Source organism: Hibiscus syriacus, unplaced genomic scaffold (genome assembly GCF_006381635.1).
Source record: "Hibiscus syriacus cultivar Baekdansim isolate YM2019G1 unplaced genomic scaffold, ASM638163v2 tig00113725_pilon, whole genome shotgun sequence".
NCBI lineage: Eukaryota > Viridiplantae > Streptophyta > Magnoliopsida > Malvales > Malvaceae > Hibiscus > Hibiscus syriacus.
This window is the reverse complement of record NW_024063471.1, coordinates 6,032,588-6,055,843: the sequence shown is the minus strand read 5'-3', so window position 1 is coordinate 6,055,843 and position 23,256 is coordinate 6,032,588. Positions and strand designations below refer to the sequence as shown.

General features: G+C 30.5%; 1 pseudogene; it reads right to left on the bottom strand.

Moving 5' to 3' along the window:
* LOC120187637 overlaps positions 1-20,926 on the bottom strand; it is a 33,642-nt pseudogene extending 12,716 nt beyond the window's left edge.
* Between the last annotated feature and the right edge of the window lie 2,330 nt (positions 20,927-23,256).

The window sequence follows — 23,256 nt, the reverse complement described above, 5'->3', positions numbered from 1 at the left end:
ATCCCAAAAAATAAAAATCAGGCCAAAAAAGGGGAAATTATAGAAACTGTCCCTTCATGGACTAACAAGCAAAACACACGAAACTTAATATGACTAAATCATGATTTTACAAAAAAAATTAAGGTATACGTGAAAATGGTCAAATTTCATTTACAGTCCTCACAGGTGACTATTTCGTAAAACACATGTAAAATTTGAGGGATTTAATATGCAATTATACCCCAAAAGTTACCTATATATATCACTTATTTCATTTTTTTCATTTGAACCTAAAATAAGAAAAAAGGAGAGAGAGAGACAAAGAGTCTCATCTCTCTCTCAACTCTCTTCGGCGCGAGCCACTTTCGACCGAAATCCCTAAACTCACCCAAATCAACCCCTTTTTTCCAGTCTACCTTCCTAGACAAAGATCGGAGGCTAAACACGACCTCAACGCTCCAAAATGAGCCGAAAAAATCCTGACTTTTCGGCTTCCTACTTGTTTCGGTCATCGCGAAGTATCTCTGTGACTGAGGTAAAAATATTTTATCCCTTTAATCTAATTTTTTTTATTTACATGCAAGGTTTTTTTTATTTTTTATTGTGCTCGAAATCAAATAAAAAATAAAAACAAAAATACCTGAAATTTTTTTATGTTTTATTGCTTTTGTATTCTGGAAAATACACCGAAGGGGGGGAAACCAGTTTATATTTTGCTACTGGATTTTATACCAGTTTTCCTAGTCTAATAATAGTAAATTATTTTTATTGGTTGCCTTATTGGTGTTGGAGGGTTGATGATGATGTTCACGTGGGATGGCCGGCAGTGGACTACTGTGATTTGCTCCAATGGCAATGGTTGCTGAGTGGTCGAAATGGCGGTGGTATCCTACTAGTGGAGAGTTGGTAGCAAGACGCGATCTGGACCGTTGGATGGGTCCAAATCTGACGATTGAGCATCAAAGCGGCTGCTGAAGGGTTCTAGAAATCCTAGTAGAAATCCTAAATGGGTTTAGGGTTTCCCCTTAGGCCTGGATCAATTCTGGCCCCCAAACGGGTCTTGGGTTAGGTTGCTGGAATTTGGTCAAATGACCCTTTGTAATTGGGCCCAACCTGGACTGTTGTATTTAGTCTGTAAAACCTGAAATAATAATAGTAATATTAATATTATTATTATTAAAAAATAATAGTATTAATATTAAATGAGACGAAAAAATGAGTGTCGACATTATGGATCATAAAAAATCAAAGACAAATTAGTCATTATATTATTGAAATGGTTAAAATAGTATTTAGTTATAACACATCATAGGTAAAGAAGAAAAGAAAAGAATGGAAGCTCACCTGTCTTCTCCAAGCTACTGTCGTGGCTTCCAAAGGTAATGGGGAGAAACTTTCAAGTTGATTTTCCTTTAAATATAGTTAGATTCAAAGGTAAGTCATGAAATACAAAGTTGATCTCTCTTAAATTTTGTTTCATTTATTACTAGTAATTCATGGTTTACATGTTTAGGTATGAATCATGAGATTTAATGTTTGAAAACATGAATTGTGTATTTTTCTACCATTTTCATGCTTGATTAATGATGGAAGAAACAAATTTGAAACTAGAAGAAAGAGAAGTTATTTCCCAATTTTGCTGATGTTTATGTTGTTTGGAAATGAATTTATTTTGATGTCATTTAGGTGATAAAACAAGGTGTAAAAGCGTGTCATGTTTTAGAACCTTCTAGATTTAGGTTTGGTCTCTTTATGAGATGCTAAGTTGATAATTTATTCAACTAAATGTTGCTTAAATTTACAGTAAACATGAATAAAATGAAATTGTTGCCAAGTTTCATTCAATTACGGTTGTATCACCGGTGGCATGTTGGTGTAGCTTTTAATTTGAAATTCCCTTTATTCTTTCTTTACCAACTTGTACAAGTGAATTAGCTTCTTAATTACCTAAACGGCACAACATTATCCTCATATGATTTTTGTATTAATGAAAGTTCAATTCGTTATTTTTAGGCTTAATACCAAAATAAGTGTATAAATTATATAGTATTTTCCAAATATGTGTCTAAACTATTTTTTGACTTATTTCGGTGCCTAACGTTACAAACATTATCCGTTTAGGTGTTCGGGGCATCAACGGTTGGAGTGAGCATTCGATCGAGTCAAGTAAAAAAAAATTAAGTTATTCGAGTTGACGAGTTTTATTTTACCAATCAGACTTGATTTGAAATTTTTTCGAGTCGAGTCAATTTTTCAAGTTTATGTTTAAATTTAATTTTAAATATTAATAATATTATATTATTATTTGATTTCAATTTAAATGACTTTCTATAATCAAATATATAATACAAACATATTTAAGTGAATTTCAATTTGAGTTGAGTTTATGAAATTGCAACTCGAAGTTAATTCGAGTTTTTTCGAGTCAAACTGAGTCAAAAAATTCATTTTTTCGAGTCGAGTAAAGTTTTGCTTATCCCTAATCAATGACATTAATTCCCTCCATTAAGTGACACATGTCACAATCTAGTAATTTTAAAATTTTATTTTTTAAAAATAAAAAAATTTATTATATTAAACAAAATTTAAAAACCCCACTCCTTCCCTTCCCTCCTCTTCTTTCATTCCCCCTTCCCTCTCCCTCTCCCTCTAGTCCCCTTCCTCCCCCTCCCAACGGATTCCAATCCAATTCTTCCCTTTCGACAGATTTGAATCCTGAAACAGTGTTGTCGTCATCAACGCAGCATTCTAACAATAACGGTTTTGGGACTTTTAAGATTTCAGTATACATGAATCTGGCTGAAGAATCTTCTTCCCCGACTTCTTCCTAGTTCACAGAGTACTGAATCTTGAACAAGTTACTAGCTCGATGTGGAAATGGCGACTCGTCTGAGTTAACACGGTTCATTTGACCACCGCAAGGGTTGAAAACCAGCCCGACTTTGCCTAATTTCATCATCTTTTTCCATAATGATTCAAACCCATTTCTGGAAATCGATATTTGAACTCTTAACAGAATTCCATTTTCTCTTCAGGAAATTAGCGTCGTTTAGATCCTTGTCGAGTAGAGTTGTTGGCTGAGTCCCCAAATCGAAATTTGCCCACCAGAGGGCTGAGTCGATCTAACTCGAGACTCACCAGAGAATCGGAGTCGTCAAGATAAAAAGGGATTATGGTGATTCTCACTGTTTTTGTCTTGTTTCTCGTCACCGGTTGTATGAGCATTCCCAAGAACATGTTATCGTCGGTGGTCGGAGCAACCGATTGCCATTTGAGTGTTATATTAGTGGCGTTTTGGGATTTGGAAACAATTATATACATTTAGATAAACAAGTTTTGTAGGCGGCCTCGTCAATCATAGTTTTGTTGTTGGTTGTACCATACCTGCACTGCTCAAAATGTTGGATAAATTGTTTGTAGACAAATCAAAATGTTGTAAACTTGATAGGTGATTGTGGTCAGCGAGTGTGGAGTGGGGAATTGCAGAGGGAGGGGGCTGGAGGTAGGGGATGACGGGGTGTGATGGGGAATTAGATTTAGAGTTTTTAAAGTTTAGGGATGTTTTTATGATTTTTTAAATTTTTGGGCTTTTTTAATATATATATATGTATGTATATATGAAAATATTAAATAAAAATTTCAAAGTCATCATATTGTGACATGTGTTACTTAATAGAGAAATTAATGCCGTTGACGACCCAGACACCTAAATGAGTAGCGTTTGTAACGTTAGACATCGGGATAAAGAAAAAATAGTTTAGCCACCTATTTGGGAAAAGTGGTATAATTTGGACATTTATTTTTGGTATTACGCCTTATTTTTAATTAGTAAATGTATGCTCGTAGTAAGGACTAAAGCTATGATTTCTTCATGTTTTTAATTAGTTATAATTAATACATTACTAACATGTACGTTAAATTGTATGTGTTATGTAAAGGGTGTATATGTAGAGCCTGAGTAAATAGAGATCCAATCGAATTCAAAGACAAGGAAAAAGGTTAGAGATTAATGCTTATATTTTACTTCAAGTTGGTTTTGGTAAGATAGTAATGTAAGTACATTATGTGTATTTTATATATTAATCGTATATGTTTAGAATGAATTGTGACAAATTTTATCTATTTGACAAGTTTTAAATTTATAAGTTATATAATTTATAGTATTACAAGTAAAGTATATGCATGTATACATAATGGGGTATGAACTATCCTGTTATGTTAGATGTTGGTAGTGTTATTAATTCAATAACATAATATGATCATAAGTACTAAATGTTACAAACCACTAAAAGTTATAAAGGTTTGTATGTATATTGTCCAAGTACGTTGAAAGAGAGTTTGGGATATAATGGTATATTGTAGAGTTCACAACTCTATAAATTTTCAATATGATCTATAGTTCCACCATTCAGGGTGATGAATAGAATTCTATCCTTCGGGATGATGCTCCGTATTTCATCCTTCGGGATGATGCATAGTATTCCATCCTTTAAAATGATGCACTATATTCCATCCTTCGAGATGATGCACCATATTACATCCTTCGGGGTGATGCACCGTATACTCGTTTAATTGTCCCCTCTTATATTAATGAGTATTTAAAGAAAATAAACATGTTATTCACAGGTTATAGATTTTACAGTTTATAGAAAGTGACAAAATGAGACATTTATGGTCAGACTATTTAAACATTTATATTGCTTATAATATATTGATGTTATAAATTATATTTCTTATTAAATATATGTTTAATTATGCCTCTAAATTATATATTTAGTGTGTGTTTTACTTCTGCACGTGTTGGTGATACAAAGAGTTGAAGCGAGTAGTTTCGCATCGATACCTTTGAGAGGATCTATAAAGTATTACAGTATGTTTCGACATCTTATATTATAACTTTTATTATAGTGGCATGCATAATTAAGTTAATTATTTTTCAAATGATATTGATTTTATATTATTATTAAATTAAGTTAATTATTTTGCAAATGATATTGATTTGATATTATTATTAAAATTATTGAGACATTCATATTTTTTAAGATTCAAAGGTATTAGAAGTTATAAGGAATTTTTTTAAAGTATAGGACATCTTTGACTCGTAATTATTAGCAGTACGAGGTAAGAGTGATAAATTTATTAGTATCAAAGCAAAAGTTTAGTCAGCTTTAGGCTTAAATTGAGTGGGTTATGAGTTTATAAAAGTATATATACCACTAGGATGTCATAAATGTAAAAGAAATGATGCTTGTATGACTTGATGCAACTACTTACTTATCTATATTGAGTGTGTTTTACCTGTGCACACGTAGATGATACAATGAGTTGAAGTGAGCAATTTCACATCGGTACCTTCGAGAGGATCTATCAAGTGTTAGAGACATTCATATATTTTTAAGGTGAAAAAGTATTAGAGGTTATAAGAATTTTTTTTAAAGTATAGTTTTATTATAGTGGCATGTATAGTTAAATTAATTATTTTGCAAATGATATTAATTTGATATTATTATTAATAGGTAAAATTATTAGAGACATTCATATATATTTTAAGGTGAAAAAGTATTAGAGGTTGTAAGAATTTTTTTTTTAAGTATAGTGATCTTTGACTTGTAATTATTAACAGCACGAGATGAGAGTGTTACACAACCAACATCTAGACACCGCAAACGTCAAATGAAAACTCATTCCCATATCATAACTAATACCAAAACTATGTTCCTTCCAAAAAATTAGAAGATGTGGTCTCATTTGTTGAACTATAAGCCATTCATTCACGAAGAAAGTCCAAAGGTTCACCCAATAACAACGCAGATAATTTGCCTGATGATCACGAGTTTTATTCACAAAAGGCAACAAGAGTATTCTTTTTAGCTTCAGATTTAAAAAGCAAAACATTGAGCTAAAAACTATAAAGCAACATCAAACAAAAGTTCGTCGTCAAGAAAAGATGAACATTAAAAAATTTAAGAGAGAAGTTTCGCACCAGCATTCAATTATGAATTATAATAAGAGTAATTACATAAATGCTTTCAAGAAAGCTATTGTTTGCAGCTAATCTACATTTATTAAACAACCATTTATCAGTGTCAGATTAAGATCTCTTGAATCTCAAAAACAATATAATCAATACCCAAAAGTTCGTATTAAGAAAAAAATAATGGTTATGATGTTAATACCTTAAAAATGAACCCTAAGAGCATATCTCCTTGCCTTACAGGCTTCATGTAACAAACAATAAACACCATCGGTTAATGTAATACCCCAAAATTGTTGGTTAGTGACTAAAATGAATAACTTGAAAGTTTGGCGATCAAAGTATACATTTAGAAAAGTTCAAGGACTGAAATGGTAATTTTCCCAAAATAGGCATTTTATCTCGTGAATGAATAGTTTATTCCTAAGAATGAATTTTTAGTGCTATTCAGATTTTTGGTACAGAATTTGTGTTAAAGGCTATAAAGTGTTAAAGGTTGAGAAAAATTCAGATAATCAAATCGAATCGAAAAATCCAGGATATTTTGTTAGATGATAGAGAAAGGGAAAATTTTTCATTTCCATGCTTTAAAAGGATAAGATCTAATATGGATCATTTGATTTAAGTTGAATTTCCATGTTAAATCTAAGACATTTGATGAAAATGACAAGATTGTAAATATGAAATTTTACAAGGGCAAAGTTGGTAACTACTAACTCCATGGAATAATCCTATCCCTTGGATGGAGATTTTAACATGTGGCATAATTGTGAGCATTAGATTTTAAGGGTAAAGTGGTTATTTTGTAATAAAATGAGTTTTAAATATATTTTATTTTGAATGAAAATTTATTTTATTTAAAAGATGATAAATGGTTTATTAATTATTTTGGAAATTTCAAGACCTTCTCCATCTTTTCTCTTCATTACCATGGGTTGCTAAGGTAAGTGTGAAAACAATTTCGTTTGATTTTTCAAGCATTTTGATTAAGATTTAAGGTGAAACCATGAAACACAATTTTGTTCTTCTTTGAATTATATTCAATTTGGTATCATTAATTTATTGTTTTAGTTGGTATGAGCTATGTAATTTGAAGAAGGAAAGATTAGGGTTTATGGATTAAATTAGATTAAGGCTTGATTTTATAGCATTAGTTCCTTATATAGTTTTTCCATGCTTGAATCAAGATGAATTTCATGGATAAGTTTATATACAAGGTTAGGCCATGAAGAAGAAAATTAGGAAAAAATTATTCAAACTTGCTTTGATGCATATCATGGAGGATTAAATTTTGTACAAGCCTTAGAATGTTGTTTGAATCAAAAATTCAAGTGTGAACACACCATGGTATATTCAACTATTATGGTTTTCAATTAGGGGTTTAGGAATTTGAGGAAATTGAAGTGTTCATGTTGTTTGTCATCATCTAAGCTTCATTTTGATGGTAAAATTATGAAATTTAGAATTGAATTGTGAAAACCCCTAATTTGGTCCTTGAAATACTAAGAGAGAAAATAATGTTTTAGTGAAATTTTAGTATTCAAGGTTTATTTGAAGTGTATGAAGTGTAATTAGTCTTCATTAAGCATCAAAATAAATTTTAGAGAATTAATTATATTTGTAGGCATGGTTAGAATAGATTCTAACATATGTCTTTGATTTTAGTTGTTTTGTAATTGATGTGTGTGAACCATCCAAGCTCAACCGAGGTGAAGTGATTAACAATGGGAATGATAAGAGCTCTTATAAAGCTTTTGGGAGGACTAGATTTTGGTTGATGTTTAAAGTGTCGAGATGAGTGCATGTTTATGGTGTATTTATGTTAAATGTAAACATTGACTTGCGATGAACCCATGACTGAGTTACTATGGTAAAATGTTCCTCTTGAATATTATATGACTTTTTGATTCATGCATTTAGGTTAAATTATATTTAGAAGACTAATAGAATTAGTGAATATGCTAAAGATGAAAATAATGAAATCTGTCTAGATTTTATGATCTTAACAGTAAATTTAGAAAATCACCATAAATTCTATAAAAATGATTAGAAATTGATTATTGCTTCATTGTATTTTTATGTCAAACTAGTTTTGCGTAAAACAAATGAAAACTAATTTTTGAAGTGTATACTATAATATACGAGTTTTTAATCAATGTTATGTCAAAAATAGAGCAGCAAATTATGCTCAAAACAGATTTTATAAGTTGGATTAGAAAATTCACCATATATTGTACAAATCGAACTAGAAATAGTGCTTTATATGGTTAGATATTCAAATATAGTTTATAATAGAAACTATATTCTAGTATGTATATTAATACATAAAAACAATTCTTTGATAGTAGTGCAAGCTTCCATAATAGAAAGATGAGTGGTGAATCATGCATAATATGTTACCTTTATGTTATATGTCATTGTATAGGCTTAAGAGGAGCCAACTCTATTATATTGGCATGATATTTATCATATGATATACATTTTATTTACGCGTCAAAAAGGTAAGTGAACAATGATATTTTCATGATATATTCATGAAATATTTAGGGTATGAATTACCCATTGTGTTATTATATGAATGTTCAATATATTGTTATCTTTGATGATTGAAGAACAATTGATAATTAATTTAAAATCCCATTGTATTTATATTGAGAGTCCTTGGTATAGTTAGCATGCCATAGAGGTGGAGTATTAACTGTTGCATTACATACATAGTAGATGTAATTTTGATACTATTGTACGAAGTTACGTTAAGTACATAGTAGATGTGATTGTGGTACTCTATTACTCTTGGGAATACAATACATCATAATGTGATATTGGTACAATGGTATTCCTGATTATTGATATATTAATATTGTGTATATGATATTTGTACGTTTGTCTGGCATTAAAAGTGCAAATTGTACATACTCTTCTTACTCATATACCTTGCATTCTCCTTTATATATCTTGGGTTATTACATTAATTTTTTTTTTGAAAAGTGCAAATTATGACAAATAAGTGAGAAAGTTAAACTTTCCATTTATTATAGGTGATTTAACATAAAATGCTTTTTATATGACTTGGTGATTTCAGATATCTCTAAATCAGAAATAACTAGGTGTAAGTTTGTTTTATATGTTCATATACTCTCATATGATATGTTTTGTATTATTATTATTATTATTATTATTGTTGTTGTTGTTGTTGTTGTTGTTGTTATTATTATTATTATTATTACTATTATTATATATTTTTTATTATGTCTCACTAAGTGTATACTTAACGTGTGAAAATTTTCACGCATAGGTAAAGAGAAAATATCAGAGTAGAGAGTGTTGGGTATCTTATCTATCGAGAAGCACACCTGCAGTATCAGTAATAACATTGATATGATTTATTTGATTTTACTAGTTGGCATATATGTGTTATTAGTATTTGGTATAAATTTTATTCAAACAGGTTGTAATAAGTTATAAGTTGGCTTGCATTGGTAATAATAGTTTTAAAGAAACAAATTTTTATTAATTTTCATTAAGGAAATTTTTATAAGTTTCATGTGACATCACTGACTAAATGCAAGAAATGGGTGTTACATTTATTGGTATCAGAGTAATAGGTTTAGTCGGTTCTCGAACTAAAATGAGTTTCTATTGAGTCAGTAAATGTATACATGTCAGTAGGATGTCATGATTACTGATATGATGCTACTATGATTTCATGCCCCTCCTTACAATTTTAATTTGATTAAATTTGTATTAGATTTGAGTAAATAAGTAAATCAAGTTTGTAGATAGTTTTTATTATAGATCAAAGGATAGAGTTTCTAGTAAGCATAATGTGATTACCTTTTGAAAAGTTTGATGTGATTTTAGTTATGGTTATTTATTTACAATACTATTATATATTCTCTCTTAAAGCGACTAACTTTCAAAGAACTAAGAGGTTTCAAGATTATAATAGTTGGTCAGAGATCAAATCCTTTATCTAGTGTGTTATTGATAGTAACTACTAAAACATAGTGATACAAGTATGTTAAGTTTATCTAGCTTGTGCAGTGGATATTCAAGCCTCAAAGGGTAAAGTGGAAAGTATTCCAACTATTTTTGAGTATTTAGATATGTTTCTAGATTAATCACTTATTTCATTAACAAATAGAGAAGTGGTATTTGGAGTCTATGTTTTACCAAGTAATGCATCAATATATAAGGTTTCATATAGAATGGCTCCTACTGATCTCAGGAAGTTAAAAGAACAATTATAAGAGTTGTTATATCGAGGTTCATAAGATCAAGTGTATCGTATTTGGGAGCCTCGATATTATATGAAAAAAGAAGGATATACCATTTGTTTGGACTGAAAAGTATCAAGAAAGTTCTGAATGATCGAAGAATATATTAAAAGAAGCCAATGTGTTAGGATAACTTGAATTAGATATCTAATTTATAATGATGCATCCCATAATGGTTTAGGATATATATTAAAGAATGGAGAAAAAAATTGGCGTATGTTTCAAGGAACCTCAAAACTCATGAGAGAAATTATTTGACTAATGATCTTGAATTGGCTAGGGTTATGTTTTCTTTGAAAATATAATGTTAGTATTTATATAGTGAAAGTTGTTATATTTATACCGATCATAAAAGTTGGAAATATTTTTTAACTCAAAAGGAGCTTAATATGATATAGAGAAGATTGATAAAACTTCTCAAAGATTATGATGTTGTTATCGATTACGATTTAAGAAAAGCTAATATTTTGGTTGATGTACTAAGTTAGAAGATATTCTCTCCTTTAAGAGAATTGATTACGCAATTGTCTATGAGAGAGGATGGTGTATTGGTTTTCGAATTAATTTGAAACCTACCTTGTTAGATCAAATCAAAGATCTTCAATGAAAAGAAGAAAAGTAGTTGTCAAGAGCAGAACAAGTTGAGTAAAGGGAAACTAAAGACTTTGAAGATTAAGATTGGTGGATGCTTATTCTATCAAGAAAGAGTTGTATATTAGATGACGATGAATTGAAGTGAGAGCTTCATTCAGAGGAACATTTTAGTTCTTTAAATATGCAACAGGGATGAAATAAGATGTATTAAGACTTAAAGAGTTGATATTGGTGGACTGACAAGAAAGAGCTATAGTTGAAAATGTTTTTAAGTGTTTAACCTGCCACCAGGTCAAAGCAGAACATTAATTGCCTTCAGGATTGTTACAACCAATTAATATTCATTGGTGAAAGTGCGAAAAAGTTAAAATGGATTTTTTTAGGCTTAAACCTGCACCAAGTAAAAAGGATTCGATTTGCCCTTAAGGATCATGATATTATTGGTCTTATTAGATAAATGAGGTTAAAGATAAATTGATGGTTATTCAAGATAATATTTAAATTAATGTTGATTGATAAAAGTTTTATTCAAATTTAAAGAGGAAATATATTGAATTTCAAGTCAGTGAAATGGTATTTCTTAAAGTATTACCTGGAAATGTGTTTGGGCAAAAAGAGAAAACCGAGTTTGATATTTACTAATCCTTATGAGATTGTGAAAAGAATTAGTCTAGTGGCATATTAACTAGCTTTAACTCCTAAATTGGGTAAAATTCAGATGTTTTTCATGCATCGATGCTCAAAAGGTATTGTTATGATTCTTCTCATGCCATAACTCCAAAAGAAATTGAAATACAACTGAATTTGATCTGTGTAGAAGAATCGGTAAAGCTTATAACTTCTGGAATCAAAGAATTGTGAAATAAGACAATCTCACTTGTCAAAGTTCTTTAGAGGAACCTACTTGGGAAAAACGAGAAAGTGATGAGAGAGCAATATCCTCATCTATTTGAATTAGGCATGTATAAAAATTCGAGATCAAATTTTCTTAAGGGGAGAATTGTAATACCAAATTTTTTTGTTAGTGACCAAAATGAATAAACTAAAATTTTGGTTACTAAAGTATAAATTTAGGAAACATTTAGGGACTGAAATGAAATTTTCCCAAAATAGGTAGTTTTATCCAATGAATTAATAGTTTACCCCTAAGAATGATGTTTTGGTGTTACTTGGATTTTTGGTACGAACTTTGTGTTAAAGGCTGTAAAATGTTAAAGTTCGAGAAAAAATCAAATAATCGAATTGAAAATCCAAGATATTTTGTTAGATGATAGAGAAAGGGAAAAGTTTTCATTTCCATGTTTTAAAATGATAAGATTTAATATGGAACAATAGATTTAAGTTGAATTTCGATGTTAGATTTAAGTCATTGAATGAAAATGACAGGATTATAAATATGGGATTTTAAAAGGGCAAAGTTGGTAACTATTAACTCCATGGATTAATATTAGCCCTTGGATGAAGATTTTGACATGTGGCATAATTCTGAGCAATGGATTTTAAGGGTGAAGTGATCATTTTGTAATAAAAAGAATTTTAAATTCATTTTATTTAAAAGATGACAAATGGCTTTATTAATTATTTTGGAAATTTCAAAACTTTATTCATCTTTTCTCTTCATTGCCATTGGTTGCTAAGATAAGTGGGAAAACACTTTCATTTGATTTTTCAAACATTTTGGTTAAGATTTAAGGTGAAGCCATGAAATACAATTTTGTTCTTCTTTGAATTCTCTTCAATTTTGTACCATTAATTTATGGTTTTGGTTAATATGAGCTATGGAATTTTAAGAAATAATTATTAGGGTTTATGAATTAAATTGGATAAAGGTTTGATTTTAAAGAATTAGTTGGTTATATAGTTTTTCCATGCTTAAATCAAGATGGATTTCATGGATAAGTTGATATATAAGGTTAGGCCATGAAGAAGAAAATTAGGGAAAATTATTCAAGTTTGTTTCGATGCTTAGCATGGAGGATTAAATGTTGTAAAAGCTTTAGATTATTGTTTGAAGCAAAAATCAATTGTGAATACACCATGGTATATTTAGATATTAGGGTTTTTAATTAAGGGTTTATGGTTTTGATGAAATTGAAGTGTTCATGTTGTTTGAAATCTTATAAGCTTCATTTTGATGGTAAAAATATGAAATTTGGAATTGAAATGTGAAGACCTATAATTTTGTCCTTGAAACCCTAAGAGAGAGAAAATAAGGTTTTAGTGAAATTTTGATATTCAATATTAATTTGAAGAGTATGAAGTGTAATTAGTTATGATTGAGCATCGAAAGAATTTTTAGAGAATTCATTATATTTTTACTCAAGGTTAGAATCGGTTCTAACATGTCTTTGATTTTAGTTGCTTTGTAATTGATGTGTGTGAACCATCCAAGTTCAATCAAGGTGAAGTGATTAACAAATGAAAGGGTGAGAGCTCTCATAAAACTTTTGGGAAGACTACATTCTGGTTGATGTTTAAAAGTGTCGAGGTAAGTGCAAGTTTATGGTATATTTAAGTTCAATGTAAACAATGTCTTGCGATGTCGCAATGATTTTGTTACTATGGTAAGAAGTGACTCTTGAATATTATGTGACTTTGTGATTCATGCATTTAGGTTAAATTGAATTTAAAAGTCTAATATAATTAGTGAATATGCTAAAGATGCAAAATAATGAAATTTGCCTAGAATTTATGATCTTAACTGGAGATCTGGATAATCACCATAAATTCTATAAAAATGATTAGAAGGTGATTATTATGTCATTGTATTCGTATGCCAATATAGTTTTGTGTAAAACAAATGGAGACTAATTTTGATGTGTATACTAGAAGATATGAATTTTTAATCAATAATAGATCAGAAAATAGGGTAACAGATTCTTCTCAAAATAGATTATGTAAGTTGGATTAGAAAATTCACCATAAATTTTAAAAATCAAACTAGAAAGATTTTTTATATGGTTAGAATTGTATTCAAATATAGTTTCTGACAGAAGAAGAGTAATTAAATTATATTATGTAGACTAGTATAAAAAATAATTCTTTAAGGGTAACGAAAGCTACCATAATAGAAAGATGAGTGGTGAATCATGCATTTTATGTTACCTATATGTTATATGTTATTGTAGAGGCTTAAAAGGAGACAACTCTTTTATATTGGCATGATACTTATGATATTTATCATATGATAGACATTTTATTTACTTTTAAAAAAGGAAAGTGATTAATGATATTTTCATGAAATATTCATGTTATGTGGAAATGAAATAATTAGGGTATGAAGTGTCTATTGTGCTATTATATGAAATGTTCAATATATCGTTATCTTTGATTATTGAAGAACAAATAATAATTAATTGAAATTCCCATTGTATGTACATTGAGAGACCTTGGTATAGTTGGCATGTCGTAGAGGTAAAGTATTAGCAGCTGCATTACGTATATAGTAGATGTGATTTTAGTACTATTTTATGCAGTTCCATTGAGTACATAGTATATGTGATTTTAGTACTATATTACTCTTGGGAATACAATACATATTAATATGATATTGGTACTATAGTATTCCTAATTATTGGTACATTAATATCGTGTTTATGGTATCTATATGTTTGTCTAGCACTGAAAGTGCAAATATGGATACTCGTCTAACTCGTATACTTTCCATTTATTATAAGTGAATTATCATAAAATGTTTTTTATATGATTTAATGAATTTATGTATCCCTAAGTTTGATATAACTTGGTATAAGTTTGTTTTCTATGTTCATATACTCACATATGATATGTTTTGTATTATTATTATTATGTTTTATTATATATTGTTTATTATGTCTCAGTTAGTGTATACTTAGCGTGTGAAGGTTTTCACGCGTAGGTAAAGAGAAAGATCAGTAGGGAGTGTTAGGCATCTTATCTATCGAGAAGCACACCTACAATATAAGTAAGGGCATCCATATGATTTATTCGATTTTACTAGTTAGCATGTATATATTATTAGTATCTTATATAAACTTTACTCAAACATAGGTTGTAATAATCTATAAGCTAGCTTATGTTAGTAATAATAGTTTTAAAGAAACAAATTTCTACCAACTTTTAATAAGGAAAGTGTAACACCCAAATCCTGAGGATTGAAGTATCACATGAAATAACTAAGATGACTAATCGTTCTTTTTTTTCTTTTGAAAACATATTATTTTTTTAAAAATATTTACATAGTTTACTACTAGGATCCATCAATTCAAAGTACACCCGTTATCACAATGGTCTGAGTCTCATGCTTCCCATAGTTTACTACTAGGATCCTCTCTATGAGTATAGATGCACTGATCTCTAAACACAATATCATGATACTATGTATCATCATATGCAACACATAATAATCAAACACACAAACCATAGCTTACCTAGGGTGAGATTTGAAATTTATACATAAAAAACGTACACCCGACAAACCTACTACTTATGAGTACTAGGGGTATCTACACCCTACTAGCAACTAAAGTACCTTGGCACTAACTGAGATATATCCAGATATTTCTAACAAAAAAGAAAATCGTCATGTACAAACAAACATGCTAGGGTGCCTGTAGGCCACACATATCAATGCCATAGAAGGTCAAACAAGGTGGTTCGACTACCCGCTATCATAACTCAATACAATTGAGTGAGGCCATCTCCTTTTTGCTACTATATCGCTCATTCCATCCTCTAAAATGTTATATAATGGTTTACTAGTCATTTAGTATTTCATGACCTTAAAGTGGTAATACTCCTCGCTATACACTTGATATATTATTGCTAGCTTGGCACCCGCCTCAATATTGGTTAATCGATATCGACTCTCCAGTCGTTCTCAACACACTTACCTTCACTTCACCCCTGAACTAGAGGGATGACTTACATGTTATATTCATATTACTAGAGTAACTCGGGTGTCCTAACTATTTCCCAAGCGTCACACAAGGGCAAGTTTTATGGCATTTTACTACATACGATTTTAAGATTTTGCTATATTCAATAGTTGTTCTCACATGTGAGTTCAATAGAGAAGTTTTTGTGGTCCCATTTCTCGAGTAGTTAAGCTAAAGTTGGTTTTCTAGCCCAATTCAATACGATGGTACTAATACTTAGCTCTTTAGTATCGGTAAGTATCAATACCAACCCTTTAGTATCGATACCCACCCTTGTTACTGATACCAAGTTTGTATTATATGATCTGATAAAGCCTTGTAGTATCTATACCCCTAATTGGAGTATTGATACTTCTCTCTTAGGGTAGCGATACCATCCTGGGTATCGATGCCAAAACTGGCCACAAAAATTTACGACTTATCGATGGTATTGATACCGAACGAACAATATCGATACTCTATGTATAAGGTAACGATACTACCAAGTAAAAAATCCTGATATTAGTAATTTATATTATTCTTACTGAGTCTTCATGAACACATCCTGTTATAGAGCTAAACATCTTATATGATTATATAACCAATATGCAACTTAACTCTTACTCGTATTGCTATTTCATTCACTGAGGCCCATAAGGGAAAATTTGATAATTTAAACCCCTAAGGGCATTTTAGTAACATCCCACAATCGAGTTAAATGCCTGATCTTAATCAATATTAAGCTCCTCACTCTTGAGCCTATTTGATCTTGAAACTACTCAACCACTTTGGGTATTGATACCAAGCCTTCATTATGTAAATTAGTACATATTGTATGGATACCAACTCATCTAGTATGGATACAAGTCCTCCGGTATGGATACTGATTTATTCGTATGGATATCGACCCACTAGTATGGATACTGATTTATTCGTATGGATATCGACCCACTAGTATGGATACCAACTTATCTGGTATCCATACCAAGTGTCTAGTATCGATGCCACAACCCTTAGTATTAATACCAAGGGATCGATATCGATTCCAATTTAACCGTTATCGATTCCAATTTATCCAATATCGATACCAAGATATATAAAACCCGATTTTAACCTAAAATATGAATAATATCGATATTGTGCATACAATATCAATATTATTACCCAAAAGCACATTGTTTTGTTCGGTAAACACCTCAAACTCATCCAAACACTTATTTTAAGGTCTAAGTTGGTTATGAAAGCTTAATAAAGTCATTAAAGGTCATTATACATCATTTTTACACCAATCTACACAAAAAATGTCCATGACAATAAATCAAGCACCCAAACCCCACATGATTTTCCACCCTATACAAACAAGTCATGCTAAATAATATGCACTACAAGTAGTAGGGAAGAGTTAAAATGTGTTACCTCAGCTCCTAGCTACCCAAATACCTTTCTAAATCCTCCAAGAACTAACTTTCTCAATTTCTCATTCTTTGGGGGTTCTTGCACCACTTTTCCACCGCATAAAATTGATTAAATGATTGTAACAATAAAATGAAGGATACTAGACATTAAACAATGACTATGACACATGAAAATCATATAAGAAAATCATGTGATGAGCCTTTGGGGCTCAAACTCTCCCAAAACTTCATGACAGCTCGAGAACACCATTTATGGAGATGGTAAGATTTTCATTAAGCTCAAGAACTCTTAGTTATGAGTCTTACCTCTAGATTTTTGGATAAAATTTGACTACATCTCTTACTTGGTGGAGAAAGAGAGAGAAAGAATAAGATGAAGTAGAAGACAAAGTGAAGAGAAATAGGAGAAAGAGTTTTCAACTTCAACCCCACGGTGTCCTCATAAAAAATAATTGATATTCAACCTTTTTATCACCCTGTGGTCTAATTACACATTTAGTCATTTCTCTTTTTCTCTCAACTTAAAAATCTCATTTTTATCTCAAATTAAATTAAATTCTCACCTGATAGAACTCAATTTTGAACCAAATGGACCTTTATACTATAATAAATCTATTGAATAAATTATTGGGTCAACACGTAACTACTAGACCGATATTCAAGGTGTTACAGAAAGTTTCATAAGTTTTACACGACATGTATGACTTGTGTTCGATGACAGATATGGTAAATAGGTGTTACAGTTAACCAAAAGACTGAGATTCAAAAAGTAAAGAGAATATCAAGAAGAAAGTAACAAGTACGTACTTACATTTCGTGAGATTATCAGGCTCCTTTGAATACTTCACCTGAAAAAAAATTCAAACAAACTAAATTTGCTTCTATTCTAGAAAATATCATTTCGATAAAAGGGAGACTTTAAAATATGAATTGAATGAAGAATCGATTTAAGCAAAATAAGTACCATTGCGTCGGATTTGGTTGTTATTTTTTGTTGCTTGAGTTGTTTATGGTATATCTAGCAGGTGAAGTTTTCTGTCTTTAGGGTTTTAAAGTTGATCTTTCTAAAATTAATAGTAGGTGGGGTGAAACAGAGGTGGATTTTTTCCATGCATGCCAAACTATGTCCGAATCTTGGAGTCGTAATACCATACGTGACTCGAGCAAGATTGCTCTCAAACAATAAAACAAATGAAGACACTAGTAGAGATGGATGGAGTGATGGGTAAGAAATTCGTAAATCTAAAAATTTAAAATTATTATATATTTTATATTTTTATGCATTTTTTATTAAAAACAATTTTACCCCTAGAATTTTATAAGTTTGTCAATTCCTAAAATTTTAGAAGTTCAGCCCCTAATATAAAATCATGTATATTCTTGGACACTAGTATACCAAAAAAGCTAATGAACATTAATATAATTTAATTTGAGCTAATGATCTAGATTTTTTTTGCTCTAGTACAAGGCATCGCCAAACCATAGGGCGACAAATAAAAGAAATTCGATACTTCTTTTAATAGAAGCCACTAGTCTTATTAAAAAGTGAAAATATCTAATATTACAATAAGATATTACAATTATCATCGTAAACTAAATACGTAATTTGGACATTTTCATAACATTAAAACTAGTTACTTTAGATCATAACCATACATGAAAAATGATAAAAACACAATCAAAAGAATCGAACAGAAAATAGATACACGAACAAATCTGACTACATATGAAAACGAACCATAAAAAAGATTAAGCCATTAAAAGACCATCAAGAATCGTAAATCAAAGCCAAGCGTCACAAGAAACTATCTACGAAATAAAATCATGTATCTAAATTCAATATGAGGGTCCATATCATGGAATATCAACATGATTTCAAATAAGTAACATCCTGATCAGTTATCATATCATCAAATCTAATCCGGAGAAAACATAAAAGTAAAAAAATGGTAAAACAAATGAGAAAAAGGAAAAAAATGTGTCACAGAGATAGAGAAAAATGTGTCACAAAGGTATAATTATTCTTATTAAAAAAATAAAGAAAAAAATGAATTGATGGTCAGCAACCAGCATCAAAACCGATGTCGCCACCAGCTAAACAAAATCAAAAGAAGTTGATCTAATCTATAAGAAAACAACACATACTTTTAGCTACTGTATCGCTCTTTCCATCCTCTAAAATGTTATATAATGGTTTACTAGTCATTTAGTATTTCACGACCTTAAAGCGATAATACTCCTCGCTATACACCTGATATATTATTGCTAGCTTGACACCCGCCTCAATATTGGTTAATCAATATCAACTCTCCAGTCGTTCTCAACACACTTCCCTTCAGTTCACCCCTAAACTAGAGGGATGACTTACATGTTATATTCATATTACTAGAGTAACTCGGGTGTCTTAACTATTTCCCAAACTTCACACAAGGACAAGTCTTATGGCATTTTACTACATACGAATTTAAGATTTTGCTATATTCAATAATTGTTCTCACATGTGAGTTCATTAGAGAAGTTTTTGTGGTTTTAGACCCATTTCTCGAGCTGTTAAGCTAAAGTTGGTTTTCTAGCCCAACTCAATACGATGGTACTAATACTTAGCTCTTTAGTATTGGTAAATATCAGTACCAACCCTTTAGTATCGATACTCACCATTGTTATCGATACCAAGTTTGTATTATATGATCTGATAAGGCCTTATAGTATCGATACCCCTAATTGGAGTACTAATACTTCTCTCTTAAGGTAGTGATACCATCCTGGGTATCGATGCCAAAACTGGACACTAGAATTTGCGACTTAACGATGGTATCGATACCTAATAGATAATATTGATACTCTATGTATAAGGTAACGGCACTACCAAGCCAAAAATCCCGATATTAGTAATTTATATTATTCTTACTGAGTCTTCATGAACATATCCTGTTATAGAGTTAAATGTCTTATATCATTATATAACCAATATACAACTTAACTCTTACTTGTATACACTATTTCATTCACTAAGGCCTATAAGGGAAAATTTGATAATTTAAACCCCTAAGGGTATTTTAGTAACCTCCCACACTCGAGTTAAATGCCTGATCTCAATCGATATTAAACTCCTCACTCTTAAGCATATTTGATATTGAAGCTAATCAACCACTTTGGGTATTGATACCAAGCCTTCAGTATGGATATTAGTTCATATTGTATGGATACCAACTCATCTGGTATGGATACAAGTCCTCCGGTATGGGTATTGATTTATTCGTATGGATACTGGCCCACTAGTATAGATACCAGCTCATCGGGTATCCATACCAAGAGTCTAGTATCGATACCACAACCCTTAGTATTAATACCAAGGGATCGATATCGATTCCAATTTATCCAGTATCGATACCAAGATAAAGAAAACCCAGTTTTCACCTAAAATATGAACAATATCGATATTATTGCTCAAAATCACATTGTTTTGCTCGGGAAACACCTCAAACTCACCCAAACACTTATTTTAAGGTCAAGGTTGGTTATTAAAGCTTAATAAAGTCATTAAGAGTCATTATACATCATTTTTACACCTATCTAACACAAAAAAAGTCCATGACAATAAATCAAGAACACAAACCCCACATGATTTTCCACCCTATACAAATAAGTCATGCAATAATAAGCACTACAAGTAGTAGGGAAGAGTTAAAGTGTGTTACCTCAGCTCCTAGCTACCCAAATACCTTTCTAGATCCTCCAAGAACTAACCTTCTCAATTTCTCTTTGGGGGTTCTTGCACCACTCTTCTACCATATAAAATTGATCAAATGATTGTAACATTAAAATGAAGGACACTAGACATTAAACAATGACTATGACACATGAAAATCAGATAAAAAATCATGTCATGAGCCTTTGGGGCTCAAACTCTCCCAAAAACTCATGACAACTCAAGAACACCATTTATGGAGATGGTAAGCTTTTCATGAAGCTCAAGAACTCTTAGTTATGAACCTTACCTCTAGATATTTGGATAAAATTTGACTAAATCTCTTGCTTGGTGGAGAAAGAGAGAGAAAGAAGAAGATGAAGTAGAAGACAAAGTGAAGAGAAATAGGAGAAAGAGTTTTCAACTTCAACCCCACGATGACCTCATAAAAAATAAATGATATTCAGCCTTTTTATTACCATGTGATCTAATTACACATTTAGTAATTTCTCTTTTTCTCTCAACTTAAAAATCTCATTTTTATCTCAAATTAAATTATATTCTCACCTGATTGAACTCAATTTCGAACCAAATGGACCTTCATACTATAATAAATCTATTGAATAAATTATTGGGTCAACACGTAACTACTAGACCGATATTCAGGGTGTTACAGAAAGTTTCATAAGTTTCACATTACATGTACGACTCGTGTTCAATGACGAATACGGTAAAGGGGTGTTACAGTTAACCAAAAGACTGAGATTCAAAAAGTAAAGAGAATATCAAGAAGAAAGTAACAAGTACGTACTTACATTTCGTGAGATTATCAGGCTTCTTTGAATACTTCTCCTGAAAAACAATTCAAACAAACTAAACTTGCTTCTATTCTAGTAAATATCATTTCGATAAAAGGGAGACTTTAAAATATGAATTGAATGAAGAAGCGATTTAAGCAAAATGAGTACCATTGCGTCGGATTTGGTTGTTATTTTTGTTGCTTGAGTTGTTTTGGGGTATATATAGCAGGTGAAGTATTCTGTCTTTAGGGTTTTAAAGTTGATATTTCTAAAATTAATAGCAGGTGGAGTGAAACAGAGGTGGATTTTTTTCCATGCATGTCAAACTATGTTCGAATCTTGGAGTCGTAATACCATACGTGACTCGAGCAAGATTGCTCTCAAACAATAAAACAAATGAAGACACTAGTAGAGATGGATGGAGTGATGGGTAAGAAAGTCGTACCTCTAAAAATTTAAAATTATTATATATTTTATATTTTTATGCATTTTTTATTAAAAACATTTTTGCCCCTAGAATTTTATAAGTTTGTCAATTCCTAAATTTTTAGAAGTTCAACCCCTAATATAAAATCATGTCTATTCTTGGACACTAGTATACCAAAAAAAATAATGATCATTAATATAATTTAATTTGAGCTAATGATCTAGATTTTTTGTGCTCTAGTACAAGGCATCCCCAAACCATAGGGCAATAAATAGAAGAAATTCGGTACTTCTATTAATAGAAGCCATTGGTCTTTTTAAAAAGTAAAAATAACTAATATTACAATAAGCGGTTACAATTATCATCATAAACTAAATACATAATTTGGACATTTTCATAACATTAAAACTAGTTACTTTATATCATAACCATACATGAAAAATGATAAAAACACAATCAAAAGACTCGAACGAAAAATAGATACACGAACAAATCTGACTACATAAGCAAACGAACCATAAAAAGGATTAAGCTATTAAAAGACCATCAAGAATCGTAAATCAAAGCCAAGCGTTACGAGAAACTATCTACGAAAATAAAATCTTGTATCTAAATTCAATATGAGGGTCCATATCATGGAATATCAACATGATTTCAAATAAGCAACATCTTGATCAGTTATGACATCATCAAATCTAATCCTGAGAAAACATAAAAATAAAAAAATGGTAAAACATAAAAATAAAAAAAATGGTAAAACAAATGAGAAAAAAGACAAAAAAAAGTGTCACAAAGGCATAGAAAAACGTGTCACAAAGGTAAAATTATTTTTATTAAAAAATAAAAAAACAAAGAAAAAAATGAATTGATGGTCAGTAACCAGCATCAAAACCGGTGTCGTCACCAGCTAAACAAAGTCAAAAGAAGTTGATCTAATATATAAAAAACAACACTTACTTTAAAGAAAAAGAAAAAGGACATAGCAGTTGTGGAGAGGGGCAAAAATGTCAAAATAGCCCATATATGTTTACCAAAAAGGTCATTTTGTCCCTATTTTTTTGGAGCATTTTATCCCCATAATGTTTCACTTTGAGGCAAAAAATTCTCTTTATAAAACTATTAGTTACACACGATTAATGCTCTAAACCAGGAGTCATTTTAACCTAAAATGAAACATTGAGGGCTAAAATGCCATAAAAAATAATAA